General features: G+C 41.1%; 1 protein-coding gene across 1 annotated transcript in view; it reads left to right on the top strand.

Moving 5' to 3' along the window:
* Positions 1-2626: 2626 nt before the first annotated feature.
* LOC121872943 (dehydrogenase/reductase SDR family member 7-like) overlaps positions 2627-15810 on the top strand; it is a gene marked incomplete in the record, with an annotated part of 131071 nt that continues 117887 nt past the window's right edge. Inside the window, 1 exon segment of the mRNA XM_042376084.1 lies at positions 2627-2734.

The raw sequence follows: 15810 nt of genomic DNA, 5'->3' as shown, positions 1-15810 counted from the left end.
TAATAAAGAAAACGATTAAAACATTGGCAAATACAGAAGAAACGAAGAATTATTGTGTTATTACTATAAATGAATATTAATTGTTTTATAAAAAAACAAAACAATTCAACATTGGTAAAAAAAACAAAATACAGAACAAATAAAGCACCAAGGAGAGAGATGATTGCAGGCATATTAACAATGTTTTTATTATTTATTTTTTACTTTAATTAATTGTCTTAGTTTTTTTTTTTACTATTTTCTATCCCAGGAAACAGTTATTTTCGTGTATTTATTGATGGGGATGAACACGGTGACGAAACGGGTAAAGCAGTGGTTACAAAAGGGTTTAAAATAGTGGTGACGATATGGGCAGACCCCATTTTTATGCATGTCTATATTTTGGTGACTTATGATCATTATAAACGTTTACATCGCCAAGTTTATAAATTGAAACTGCCAAATCTATTAGCCTGAAATCTGCAAATTGCAATAAAGTTATTATAAACCACATAGTGTGAAATATGTACTTGTAGTGCAAGGCCTGTGTGATGGAATAACATACTACTTATGTAATGAGATGCAACCATTTTAAAGCCTGCAATACATTTCCCTATTTCACTGCACTTTCCTACAAGATTTATGTAATCTTTTTTTGTAATCATAGATAAAGCTAAAAACCAAAAATGCATGGTACTGTATACATGCTAATAAGCATGGATTATCTCTTGAATTGGGTGTAAATAATCTTGGGCACGACTTATCTCGTGATTTGGGTACGAGATAACCCAAACCCACCGGTCCGACTAATTAACCAAATGTACCCAAATGTAGCTGCAATGAAGTCAAATAATGGTCCTACATGAATAAATCGGACTGCCAACCACTTCTCGACTAGTATTTGGTGTCACAAAGTCACAAAAAATGAGAAAACTTAATTTTAACTGAGTTAATAGAGCGCGTGCTTGTACCGAGGGAGCGAGTAATTACGCAAATGAACCCAAATGTAGTCGCAATAAAGTCAAATGATGGTCCTACAAGCGTAAATCGGGCTGTGAATCACTTCTCGATTATTATTTGGTGTCATAAAGTAACAAAAAATTGAGTTAGGTTAGGTTAGGTACATGCACTCGATCTATTAACTCAGATTAAATTAAGTTTACCAATATTTTTTTACTTTGTGACATCAAATACTAGTCGAGAAGTGATTGGCAGTCCGATTTATTCATGTAGGACCATTATTTGACTTCATTGCGGCTACATTTGGGTAATTAGTCGGACCCCTAACCCACTCTTACCACATCACGTACAAGTATACACTGCAGCATGCAGCATTCATTAATAGGATCTTTGAAATACTAGTAATGTGACGCCTTAAACATTTAGTCATGATAATAATAAACAAACAAAAACCTTTACTCCTCACGTGCAAGAAGTTGTCATCGGTATTATAATGCTGTACTGCAGTGACTTGTCCATTTGTTGTTGTCCATCAGCTGGGATGAGTTGGCAGGCGGCAGCGCATGCTGCAGTAGTACCAGATCAGCGAGTGTGTAACTTGCTACTTTTCAAAGGTAATTTGGAGAACTAGTCAATCAATACTCTGGTAACACTGCTGCCACTCAGCGGATCCGGGCAGGTGCACATGGCCAAGGGCCACTTTGTAGCTAGATCTAGAGCTTTTTGTTTTTTTCTAGCGACATTTTAGAGCGACTTGTCGCAAATCTAGAGATATCCACAGAAATCTAGCGACTTTCTGGATACTTTTGGACTGTCCATGAAAACTCGGTTTTCCTAATTTCGAGCCATAATATAGAGCAACGGGGTTACAGGGACAATACATTTGAACGGGTCTCAAATCAACTTCGTCAACACTTACCTGACAACATTCGTGTGCTGCAGTCTATTTCTTTTCTGAGTGCCGATGAATGCTTGAAGCCTATTAAATCAGATATACTTGGTTTGGCACACTTATTTACAGAAGATTCCAGCACCCTTACCAAGATTGATTTCCAGTGGAAAAAACTGCATCACACAATCTGGACAGAAACATCTAACACCCTAAAATTGTGGTCAGAAGTGGCAAATTACAGAGATGCGACAGGTGAAAACCCTTACCATGATCTGGCTGAAATTGCACTCGCTGCCTTATCTGTTCCGCATTCAAACGCAGATGTAGAGCGCACATTTAGTAATATGAACTTTGTGAAATCAAAATTGCGCAACAAAATGAAACTATCGACATTAAAGGCAATTCTTACAATAAAGTATGGGTTAAAAAGACAGAACACCTGTTGTGCAAGTTATGAACTTCCTAGTGATATTTTAAGAAAGATAGGGACTGTGGAGGCACACAGTTACAAGATATCTGCACGAGAACCTGAACCAAGCACTTCACATGCTTCCAGCTCTACAGTTGTTCACACTGCCGACGACTACGGAGAGGACTGGGATGCAATTACTATTGAATAATAGGTAAGTGTGCACATTAAACTTTAAAAAAAATATTTTTATTTTTACATAATGCATTTTATTTATACTCCGTCCATTATAGTCGGCATTATGAAAATATAATTTGCATCAAATTACTGAAGGGGGGGAATAATAGCTAGCGACTTTCCATGGAAGATTTAGCGACATTTAGCTACTTTTAGGTACCAGCCTAGCGACATTTGAAAATCCGAGCTGGCAACCCTGCCAAGGGCGACAACAGTGAAAGCAAAGCTTTTATAATACACATCACAACCTCCTGCGGGTGAGTTATAAAGGTTTTTGTTGTTTACTTTATTATCAAGCGTGGTTATTATTCGGTATAGCACATCTTCAAATCGCATAGACGCACTTACTTTAGGCAATTTTTACCTCATATATACATCCTTCAACCCTTGAAGCCTCTTGGAAACGTTTCTTTCAGAAAAAATCGCACAAGTGAGGAACGCCTAAGAAATTAGACCAATAAATCTCCACCCACCATTTCTAATCTTTACCTAACCTAACTTTTCTAACCGGTAATTCTATTGGACTAACCCGCGAGCGAAATTTATTGGAAAACAATTATAAAAATTGCCGGATTTTTATTGTTATATTATAGTGGACACTGTTGTAGTTTGTGGAAATATGTTTAAAAAAAAAAAAAAAAAAAAAAAAAAAAAAATATATATATATATATATATATATATATATATATATATATATATATATATATATATATATATATATATATATATATATATATATATATATATATATATATATATATATATATATATATAATAAATGCTAAACACTTGTGGGTATAAAGAGCAGACCTAACCAACCAAACCAAACAAAGGTATTATTGCGTTTACACACCGTTCATTCCTACCACTAATCTATTATCATATTCGAATAAGACGTCTAATTATAAGATAATTTTCATTAATTACATTACTGGCGGAAATGTATAATAACGGAGATAGCTTTTCCAAAAATTTTTCTATTTACTTCCATTAACCTCCTGCCATTATCGTCTGCCTCTCCTCCAACACTGCGTGTCTCTCGCGTCTCCTTCATAAATCATCACGCGCATGCGTTCCCATACACGTCACGTGGCCAATCAAAAGCATTTTTGTTTTTGAAACCAATTAAAATGATTTTGGGTTTAATTCGCGGTATTTGTGGCCCAATCAAATTCGAGTATTATTTTTGGTCTCATATTTCGAAATTCAAAATCAGTTCCCACCATGGAAACCTGCAATGGGTGTAACTTCAATTATTTGGAGTTGATTGCGAGTTTTTGGGAAAAAACGAAGAAACTCACATTTTTTCGTTCCCATGGTGTTCTTCCAAAATCAGTAAAGTGTCCTATGTGCAAGACTGAATGTACTAGAAGCTGCCCGCCTATACCCCCCGTTAAGTGAGAATCAACGTCAGCAATCAGGCCAGTAAGGTAAGAAATAGGTGATTCCATCATGTGGAGAGAGTCAGTTAACATCTTGCTTGGGGCTCTCCTGAACATAAACTATTTTTACATTTTTACAGTACAATTGTTGGTCATTCTGAAATTTGTTTTACAGTTTGACAATATATAGTGCAGTGCAGTGTTGATTTAAAGAAAATCATCTTGAATTACACCTAGTGAACTTAAAATTTTATGGGTGAAATGACGGCATGAAGCATGGGGTGATTTCTCTTCCACCCCCACTTCCTTCTCTTCTCCCTTCTCCTCCACCCCCACTTCTAATTCCCATCACCATCAACCAGGAGCCTTATACATACACACCTCAAAGAAAGTGTACTTTACTGCATTTATTTATACTTTGTATGTAATTTTTGGTGAGCTGGAACCAATTACCCAAAATCCCATTGAAACAATGGTTTCGGTTAACAAAATTTTCGGTTAATGAACGACCATCTAGAACGAATTGTGTTCGTTAACCGAGGGACCACTGTACAGTATAGTCTTGGTTTACGTGGTCAATTAAACCCGTGGAGGTCCGCGTAAAACGAGAGACGCGTAAACGAAATAACATAACATATGGGATTAATTGAAATAGAGACTGGGCCCACCCCCCAGACTACCCTTTTTCCTACACAATACGTATGTTGTAGTAAAAATAACATCTTAATTTTATGATGGTATGCACACACAATTAATATTTAAGAGAAATATCAATAATATTAGGTTTTTTAGTACTTACGTTAATAGAAGAGATGGCTGGGCACAGGGATGGGGGGTTGGTTCCGAGGCAGAGGGCAGATTATTGACCCTCACCTGTATCACTTGTATCACCTGTATCACTATCCACCACAGAGGCTTGCAGGGCCTCTTTGTCAAACCCCGTTTTCATACCGCATTTTTATCTTCATTTTCGTCTCAAAGTAATTGACTGTCTCCTTTTCTTCTGGATACCATCACCACTCTCACTTCTACTCTTTCCAGTCATTATAAAGTCAATTAAATACGAAAATAATGTCAGTACACTGGGAGATCAGTATAGGATACGACAGCCAAACACCAACTAAGCTCTTTACTGCGTGGGAGCTGTACCCACACGGTGACCCAAGCCACGCTCTCGTACGGGACGGAAACGTTTCGATATAGAAAATGCATGTCATTAGATAAATTTTTTGGTCCCAACCGCGCGGTCGTAAGTGCGGGTGGACGAAGGTCGAGTAGGTCGTAATTCGGGGAGGAGCTGTATACAGTGGGGTATGCTATAACGAATCTAATTGGTTCTAGAACCTTGTTCGTTATAGCATTCGTTTGTTATAGGATTAATCCGTTCCAGGCCCCCAAATACAACCACTTAACACTGAAAAATATAATATAAAATTGTAAAAATTGTAAAAAGTGCGTAAATATGGATTTAAACCCCTGAAATAAAGAATATAATTAATATTTGTAATAATAAAACAATAAATTAGAAAAAAAAAAATTTAAATTATGTTCGTTGTAGGAGTTTCGTTCGTTATAGCATTCTCAATTTTATAGGTAAAACTGTTCGTTATAGGAATATTCGTAGTAGGATCTGTTCGTTATAGCATACCCCACTGTATATATATATACCGGGTATATACAAACATAATGTAATCAAACGTAATACAATAAATACACAAAGTTATAATGTAATAAAAGAAATTTAATACGTGAACAATGGCCCAGTCAGTGTGGGCCAGTAATGAGCAAAACTGCTCGAGCTAACCACACACCATCCGAACCAATGTATTTCATACCCAGAACAGAAACTTATGGTGGACACTCGTAACACTGCACAGATCCTTATTGGTAGATGTAATGATATCAGCTCTCGAAACAGATCTAGTTTGAGAATTAAGGGGAAGGTGAAAATGTGAAAAAGAGTGAAGAGTAGAATCATCAATCCCGAACCCCTAATTTTTTTTTTTTTTTTACGGGGATTAGCCCACCTGGGCACAGGTCACTGACCCACATCGGGGCCTGGGGAGCGATAATGTAATAATATTAATAATGCTAATGCTAATAATAATAATAATACAGTCAATCCTCATATTACGCGGTTAATGTAACCCGGAGGGTACCGCGGAAAGTGAGAAACGCGTAAAGTGAATAACATAACATATGGGATTAATTGAAATGGAGTCCGGGCCGATCCCCAAACTCCACTTTTTGACGACACACAACTATGTTGTAGTAAAAATATTATCTTAACTTTATGATGGCATGCACACACAATTAATAATTAAGAGAAATATCAATAATATTAGGTTTTTTAACACTTACATTAGTAGAAAAGATGGCTGGGCACACGGGGATGGGCGGTTGGTTCCGAGGCAGAGGGCAGATTATTGGCCCTCACCTGTATCACTTGTATCAATTGTATCACTATCCACCACAGAGGCTTGCAGGGCCTCTTTGTCAAACCCCCAAAGTTCATATAAGTCCATATCCTCACTATAATTATCACTATCACTGACTTGGGCCGGCTGTAGTGGGTGGCGGGTGAAGAACTGGTAATGTTTTGATGACTGGGCGACCTTGTGCGCACCATTTTCGCGCCTCTTACACAACATGGCGGATGGCGGGAGGTTTGGATCCAAAAATGGCGCGGCTTGCCAGCCGCTCTCCGCGTAATGGGGTTCACGACCGCGGAATGTGAGCATGTTAGGTTCTGGCAAGGCACCGCGTTAACGGTGAAACGCGGAATGCGGGACCGCCTAATATGAGGATTGACTGTAGTAATAAAAACCATAAAGAAATGCAAAATTGAAAAAAAAAATCAAGAGTGAGAAACAATGTACCTGTATGTATGTTGTGTTGTCAATAGTAAGAGAAACAATTGAGACCCTGCAATTGTGTGTAAATGAGGCAGAAAGTCAGATGAGCAACCTGGGACTTGGTCACAATTTTTGTGATGACATATGTTCTTTGACTTTTCCATTTTTTATTCACGGTTTCTGTGCTGGTTCATATTTATTTACTAAAGTGGTTAATGTTTTAAAGCAAATTCTATTGAAATATGAATGGCAAATGAACAAAAATGAATAGAGGGACTTAAATGAAGTAGGTTAGGGAAAGTTTCTTTGAAAATGTATGTTTTATTTCCGTAGACTTTATGTACTATTAACCTACTTTTTCGCTTATCCGTCGGCCCCTTCCCCCCATATGTGGTCGGTTAATCGAGGTTTTACTGTAAATCATTGATAAAAAGAAGGAAGAGAGTAGGTGAAAGAACAGAACCCTGTGGGGCACCACTATTGGTAGAGAAAGAGCGAGAGATCAATCCCTCGACAAAACTGCCATGGATCGGTTCTCAAGGAAGCTAGAAATTTTAGAATAAAGTGGGGGAGGGAAACCATAAGAGGGAAGTTTAGAAAGCAAAGACTTGTGCCATACCCTGTCAAATGCATTGGAGATGTCGAGGGCCATGAAGAAAGTTTCCCCATAATCCTTAAGAGAGGATGACCAAAGATGGATGCAGTAGGAGACAGCTGATCACCAGTAGATCTCGCTTGACGAAAGCCATACTGATGATGCGACAAAAGAGAATGGCGTTCAAGGTGACGGAGAAAATGAGAGTTTAAGATAGATTCGAAAATCTTAGAGAGTGATGACGTTAGGGCAATGGGGTTATAATTAGAGGAAGTGGAATGGTCACCCTTCTTCAGGATGGGCTGAATCAAGGCATGCTTCCAAGAAGAAGGAAAAGTTTGGGCTTTGAGGCAATGGTGAAAGAGGCAAGCAAGTACAGGGGCCAGAGCTTCAGCACACTCCCTCAGAACACGAGAGGGTATTCCGTCCGGTTAATGCTCCTTACTCACATCCAACCTGGATGACACACCAGCAACCCTCCAAGTGGAGATTATAGGAAAGTGCATAGGTTCAGTAGGAGGAGCAGGAGTAGGAGGGATAGAGCTGTAATCGTCTAAGGTGGAGTTAGACGAGAATAAGGTGCCAAAGAGATTGGCTTTAACAGGGGGAGAGTTGGCTATAGAGTTATCAGGCCAGAAGAGAGGAGGAAAAGAAGGAGTGCAGAAGTTATTACAGATGTTTTTGGTTAAAGACCAGAAGGATTTACTAGAAAAAGAGTTAGTCAGGACAGCGGTCCTTCTTTATCTAAAATTATGCTTGGCCCTACGAAAAATAGCCTTGCAACGATTCTTAGAAGTAATGGAAGAGGGGTGGGTAATAGGAGAAGTAATGAAAGAGGAGTGGGTAGTAGAAGATGGTTTCGAAACTTGATATGCTCTATCTCTCTCCCTACAAGCAAGAGAGCAGGAGCGATCAAACCATGATTGTAAAGTGAAAATTTTCGTAGAAGATGGGATAAATGCACTCATACCACCCTGTATAACCCCAGCAATGCTGTCAGCTCATACCGAGGCGTCCCGAGTGGAAACGCAACATTCATCCCAAGGAAAGTCGGAGAAGAATTCTTGCAAGGATTGCCAATTTGCCCTCCGATAGTGTGATAGTTGGATTTTAGGGAGGTGGGGGAGGTGGTTGTGCCCAGTTTCATTTAATAGAAATAAGATTGTGATCAGAAGACCTAAGGGGGAAAAATTGAGTTTGAATAGTGTTATAGGTCAGAGGTAAAACAAAGATCAAGAATGTTAGTAAGTTGATCATGTCGATCAGGAACTCGTGTAGGGTGTTTAATTATTTGTTCCAGAGCATTAAGTAAGGAAAAGAGAGTGCCTCAGCTCCACCTGGGTCATCCCTTGCAGAGCCAAGTCACTCTCTGATGTACAGTGGTACCCCACGTAACGCGGTCAATTGAACCCAGAGGGTCCTGCGTTAAGTGAAAACCACGTTAAGTGAATAACAGAACATATGGGATTAATTCCAATAGAACCCAGCCCGACCCCCAAACTCCACTTTTTGACGACAAATAACTATGTTGTAGTAAAAATAACATCTTAATTTTATGATGGTACATGCACACAATTAATACTTAAGAGAAATAGAGAAATACAGTCGCCAAGTTAATGTCCATTCAAATAATGGACTCAACTCCCTCTCCCTCTCACACTACACAGCCGGCTAACAGATGGTCGGTCGGTCCCTCCCTCCCCCCCCCACCCCCCACCAACCGTCCCAAGGAGATGTGTGGGATAACCTCAAACTAAAGTTAGGAAAATATAATTGACATTGCTGGATTCCTTGTAAGACCAGGAATATTTTGAATATAAATGTCATATATTTTGGACAAAAGATAACATACTTACTCAGATTAAACATTTTATCTAAAAATTGTATGTTTAATGCAAAAAATATGTTGTTTATATTCAAAATGATCACCAAATTATAAGAATTCCAGCAATGTAAATTATATTCTGGCCGGATAATTTGTATGAATTTTATGAGCTAAAACAAATATCTACAGTTAATAAAAAAAAAAATATATTCTTCAACACTATCTGTCAATCAAAGTACCCCACCTTGCCTTCCCCCCCTCTTCCAACCGCGCGGTCAGTCCCAACCCTCCCCCCACCCCCCACCAATCCTCCATTCAAGAGTTTTTAACATTTAGTATTAAATAATACCTCAGATTAAAGTTAGGATAATATAATTGACATTGCTGGATTCCTTGTAAGACCAGGAATATTTTGAATATATATGTCATATATTTTGGACAAAAGATAACATACTTACTCAGATTAAACATTTTATCTAAAAATTGTATGTTTAATGCAAAAAATATGTTGTTTATATTCAAAATGATCACCAAATTATAAGAATTCCAGCAATGTAAACTATATTCTGGCTGGGTAATTTGTATGAATTTTATGAGCTAAAACAGGCAGTCAGGCAGGGTGGCGGGTGGGGGGTGGTGCGAATCTAAAAATAGCTCGAATCTAAAAATAGCTCTCGAGCCGGACACTCACCGCGTTGCTGTGGAAAAATCCGCGTTAAGTGAAAGTTCAGCTTTGGCAAGGCACCGTGTATATGCGAAAACGCGTTAAGTGAAAGCGCGTTAAGCGGGGTAATACTGTACAGTACATTGAAATCCCCTAGGTAGAGGATTTCGGTGTTGGGGTGTGTGGATAGCAACGACTCATGGCAAGAAGTGAGATACTCAAAGAGTGGAGTGGAGAGATCAACCTGAGTTCCACACAGACTTTGGGGAGCCTGAAGATTGGGGACTGGAGGTTTAGCCTTTGTCTTAGTCTTAACCCATACACCCCGGGTGACGTACCGGAACGCCTGACTGGCGCGCTCCGGGTGACCTTCCAGGGCACTCTCCTTTTCCCGCCGCTGTTTAAATGCCCACTGCGGGTTATCAGGTTCCAGTGTGACTATTTACCTGTCACACCACACGCTCAGCCACAGGGAAGCTTCCTGAACGTAATTACCTACATTTGTTTGTTTCATTTTCATTGTTTGTCCTTTTTATCATGTATCAAAATAATATTGCTAAAAGTAGTGCAGGTGTATTGTAGTGTAGTATTGCTGGAAAATAATGGTTTGATTATATTATAAATGCATTTATTTGTGGAATCATTATTATTTTATGCATTACTTGCTCTACCAAACACAAAGGCAGCCAGACAGCCTGGCGACCGACTACGTGTGTGTCGCCGAGCACTTTTTATGAAAAAAATGCAAATAAAATATTCTAAATGAATTATTTATAGGAAATAAGTATTATGATCAGTAAATACTGTATAAACATTACTGGCCGTCCCGGACACAAAGGCAAGCAGAAAATGGCCACCAAGTGCGTAGTGGCCACGAGTGTCAGCTGTCAAAACAACACTGTCCCTTTATCTCCCTTGCCACTGCTGCCACAGGGAAGTTTCTAAAGGGTCAATATATAGTGTTTCTTATTTTTTTATTGTTTTATCATTTAAAAAGGTTAAAATTATTTTTGGAAAGGTTTCGATTTTTCTCGATTTACCCCCGCATGGGAGGACACGGCTAGTGTTACCCTAGCCCGGGGCTAGGGGGTTAAAAATGGTGAGCAAAATATTTACCAGACATTTTCAGAGTTAGACTGCTCATTTCACAGTCACTAAAACATGATGGGTGTATGTATATTATGTATGCTGTATGTATATTATGTATGTATATTATGTATGTGCTCCATTTATATACACTATTTATTCAGCCTAGCTAGCAGCGTGTGGCAATGTATTTACCATGTCCCACATGCTTAATTAATGTGCCTGGCGGCATATGGAAGCTGCTAATGTATCACTTACCACATGTCGCCCTAGAAGTTAGTTGACCCCCACACGGAGTAAGGAGCGCCACCTTCCTTGTGTACATATCTTTATCCAGTAATTAGAACCCACGAAAACTCTACAGGTGTTTGTGTTCGCTCCTGTAGATAGAACTTGATACCCAGAACACATACAAGTGAAGTGTAAAGTTTGTGGCAAGACCGGCTTATGGACCCCTACTCTGCGTCAACCACCGCTAATGGCCGTCTCCTCCAAGAATTTATAGCAACTTTGAGCAGTGTCAGTGATTTTCTGTGAAGTGTATAGTGCATTGTGTGTTTAGTGCCATAACTGTGTGACCTTGTTCTAAAGGATTCCCAAGGTAAAAGGCATGTTCTGATTTAAGACACAGTACACAGATTAAGTTATTATGTCTCGTGCCTTACGCAGTCGTGGAGCCAACGCCTGGATGAGTCAGTCGGATGACAGCTCGGCAGAGATGGATGACCACGTTGAACAGGACGCTCCAGCTCCCACCACATCGCGCAGCCCTTCACCTCGATATTCAGCGTTGTCTCCAGAGATATTTGCTTTAATGAAGTTTATGAGGGATGAAAGGCGTCACGACTTTGCTAAAAGACGTGTGGAGGACGAAGAAAGAAGGCAAGCAGAGGAAGAGAGAGACCACCAACAGAGATTGGAAGACAGTGCACGGTTTGAAGCTTTGATATCTCGCCTCACTGTTAACCAAGCACCTGGCTCTAGCACTGCCTCGGTATCGACTGGTTCGGATACCTCATCAACGCTTTCTTCACGCCCCCCAGCCCCACCTAAAGCAGTTGCTCAAACGCCGCCCATCTTGAAGGCTGATGTGAATTTCCAGACTTTTCGTGAATGGCGGCGACGGTGGACTGATTATGCTACAATGGTGGATCTCCAGAGTTTGTCACAGCCTAAACAACTTATTCAGCTGCGTATGTGCCTGTCCTTGGAAACTCAGTGTGTCTTGGAACATACGTTGCAGGTACCTCCGACCTCTTCGTTGTCTGTAGAGGAGGTACTGGACATTCTACAATGGCACATCAAAGGGCAGTGGAATGAAGCTCTACGCAGGAGGGAATTGTTTAGCTGCAGACAGATGGAGGGCGAGACTTTTGATGCCTTTTATGTACGACTCAAGAGAGCCTCGGAAGAAGTAGATATATGCCCAGGTAACCACCAGCAGTGCGAGGAGACCCAGTTGAAGCAGGTGATCCTCATGGGTGTTAAGGACGAGGAACTTGTCCAACGCCTCACCTCCCTCGACTCTTCCTCTTCTCTTAAGGATGTGTTGACGATATGTCGCTCCTATGAGGCTGCCAGGTGTGCCACCTCTGCCACCCGAGCTACCCCTACAGCTGTACGTGCTGTGTCCCGGTACAAGAAGGACAAGAAGTCTACCCCAACGCCTTCGCCCACCACGCCCATGCCCGGCTCCTTTTGTAACAAATGTGGTAAGCAGCACGGAACACAGGTGTGTCCAGCTGCTGAGTCTACAGTACCTGCAACAGTTGTGACCGTAAGGGCCACTGGTCGCTCACAGTGCGGTGCCCAGCTAAGCACGTCCAGTGCAATGTGTGCGGTCGTTTGGGCCACTACGACAAGTGTTGCCCTACCAACAAACCCAAGGGACAGCGTCTGCGGAAGCTTCAGCGCCCTTCCACCAGTGAGGGCCGCCCACAGTCTTCCAATCAGAAGCATGACGACCCTGGACAACGCTCGAGCCATATTAGGAATGTGTGCTCCCCCTCGCGTCCCAGGACCAAAGTTCCCTAGTACATCAGTGTCATCGTGACCTATGGCAGTGTGTCATCCTGTCTTCAGATGTTGCCCGACACCGGCGCTGATGCTACAGTCATCAGTCCCCAGCATTTGCAATGCTTGGGGCTCTCTCTAAGTGATCTAGGACCGCCACCCAAGGATCTCCGCTTCACGGCAGATGGTTCACAGATGGCCCCAGCCCTAGGTTCACTCCAAGCACAAGTCACCTTTGGCAACAGGTTGTGTCAAGCCTGGATTGATGTGCATAACGGTGTCCCGACTCCTTTGCTGTCCTACAGACATTGTCAAGAGTTGGCCACCATCTCCCAGGGCTTCCCCAAACCTATTCATGAGGTAAAACACACTAACAGGGTACAAGAAAGGAGCAGCAACGACCCTGCTGTCGCCCTACCCCTACCTCTTGCCAGTGACACCTCTCCTTCGGATGCTCAGAAATACTTTCTGAAGGAATTCAGCGACGTTCTGATGACCAAGTCCGCTCTGGAATCCAAGTCTCTCAAGAAGATGGTAGGCCCCCCCATGAGGATCCACCTGAGGGACGACGCGAAGCCCTTCGCTATCCACACCCCTCTACTGGTCCCCCTGGCCTTCCGCGAGGCGGTCAAAAACGAGCTGGACTCCATGGTCGCCCAAGAAATTATTGCACCAACCAGTGATGACCCGTCTCCATGGTGTCACCCTATGGTAGTCGTCGCAAAACCCAAAGGTGGTGTTCGGATCACCACTGACCTCTCCAAGCTCAACAGCCAGGTGTCTCGTCCTGCGCACCCTTCTCCCACGCCCTTTGCAGCTATACGTAGCGTGAACCCGAAGGCGCGCTTCTTCACGACGATGGACGCCCTGTGTGGATACTGGCAGATAGAGCTTGCCGAAGAAGACCGACCACTTACAACTTTCATTACCCCGCATGGACGTTACAGTTATTGCCGTGGCCCCATGGGATTTGCCGCTACAGGAGACACTTTCTGCCTTCGAGGTGATATGGCTCTACAAGGTCTGGCAAACTGCGTGAAAGTGGTCGACGACATACTCGTGTACGATGAGGATTACATGGATCACCTCGGCCGTATCTACGAGGTACTCAACAGGTGCCGGAAGCACGGCATCACCCTAAATGCCGACAAGTTTGTTCTGGCCAGCTCTTCAGTGGACTTTTGTGGGTACACCCTCTCAGGGAATGGTATTGCAGCCGACCCGGAGAAGGTCCGCGCCATCACGGATTTTCCTACCCCTGCTAACCTCACCGACTTGAGGTCCTTCATCGGTCTCGTCAACCAGTTTGCAGAGTTTTCGCCGGACATCTCCGCAGCTGCCCAACCACTTCGCCCCCTGATGAGCCCCAAGAGGACATTCCTGTGGACCCCCGACCACGACAAGGCCTTCCAGCAAGTGAAACAGGCCCTGTCTAGTCCACCTGTCCTCGCCACGTTTGACCCAGCCTTGCCGACAGTTCTGCAGACAGATGCCTCAAGCTTGTACGGCGTGGGATACGCCCTATTGCAGGATCATGCAATGTCAGGATGGGGGACTAGTGGGTCTCATGACCTGAAGATGTCTTAAATAAAGACAAAAGCTAAGTAGCAAATATATTTATGGCTAGCAAAAAGTGTATAAACTTTTTCACATGTGCTCTAATTGTGTAAGAGAAATGAATTTGGACCATTGCATATTACATAGAGATGTATGTGTTGATGATGACATTATATTTTACCAATGAGATATACACAGTACAGTATTGTATATGAAGGGTACAGGTATTAACATTCTCTACAGTACAGTATTGTATATGAAGGGTAGAGGTGTTAACATTCTCAGGATCTTCATACGCATAAACACATATGAAAGAATTTATACACGAAAACGAATATGAAAATGTGGTGATAAAGTATTGTTGTGTTAAAGTTGCTTATTGTCGGCTAGATACACATGTTGTCACTTTCATAGATCTGGCAGCTTCACTGCCTTTGTGCACTCATCATTGCAGCCATCAGTGTTGCTATTTCAGAAAAAAATTCATTCTAAGGAAATTTTGCATTGAAATACAAATTTTTTCACAACTGTTCTTTGATAATTATTTTGTGCTAAATATTTCAGGGTTACCAAGGAACAAATTTCATGTTCTTAGCACATATAATAATGCTGGTGTAATATCAAGTACAGTATTACCCCCGCTTTACGCGGTTTCACTTTACGCGATTTCTCATATACGCAGTGCCTCGCCAGAACCAACTTTCACTTTCCGCGGTTCATCTACCCATATACGCGTGAAGTATAATTTTTTTATTTTTTTATTTAGCTCATAAAATTCATACACATTACCTGGCCAGAATATAATTTACATTGCTGGAATTCTTACAATTTGATGATCATTTTGAATATAAACATCATAGATTTTGCATTAGACATACAAATTTTAGATCTAATGTTTACTCTGAGTAAATATGTTATCTTTTGTGCAAAATATATGACATTTATATTCAAAATATTCCTGGTCTTACAAGGAATCCAGCAATGTCAATTATATTATCCTAACTTTAGTCTGAGGTATTATTTATTACTAAAAAGGTAAATATTCTGGTCTTCCCACACATTTATCTGGTAGGGAGGGACCGACCGACCATCTGGCACGGTGTGAAGAATATTTTTGTTTTTTTATTAACTGAAGATATTTGTTTTAGTTCATAAAATTCATACAAATTACCCGGCCAGATTATAATTTACATTGCTGGAATTCTTACAATTTGATGATCATTTTGAATATAAACATCATAGATTTTGCATTAGACATACAAATTTTAGATCTAATGTTTACTCTGAGTAAATATGTTATCTTTTGTGCAAAATATATGACATATATATTCAAAATGTTCCTGGTCGTACAAGGAA

The sequence above is a fragment of the Homarus americanus genome, unplaced genomic scaffold, assembly GCF_018991925.1.
Source record: "Homarus americanus isolate GMGI-L3 unplaced genomic scaffold, GMGI_Hamer_2.0 scaffold11022, whole genome shotgun sequence".
Taxonomy (NCBI): domain Eukaryota; kingdom Metazoa; phylum Arthropoda; class Malacostraca; order Decapoda; family Nephropidae; genus Homarus; species Homarus americanus.
The sequence above is the reverse complement of the archived record's forward strand: the minus strand, read 5'-3'. Positions and strand labels throughout refer to the sequence as shown.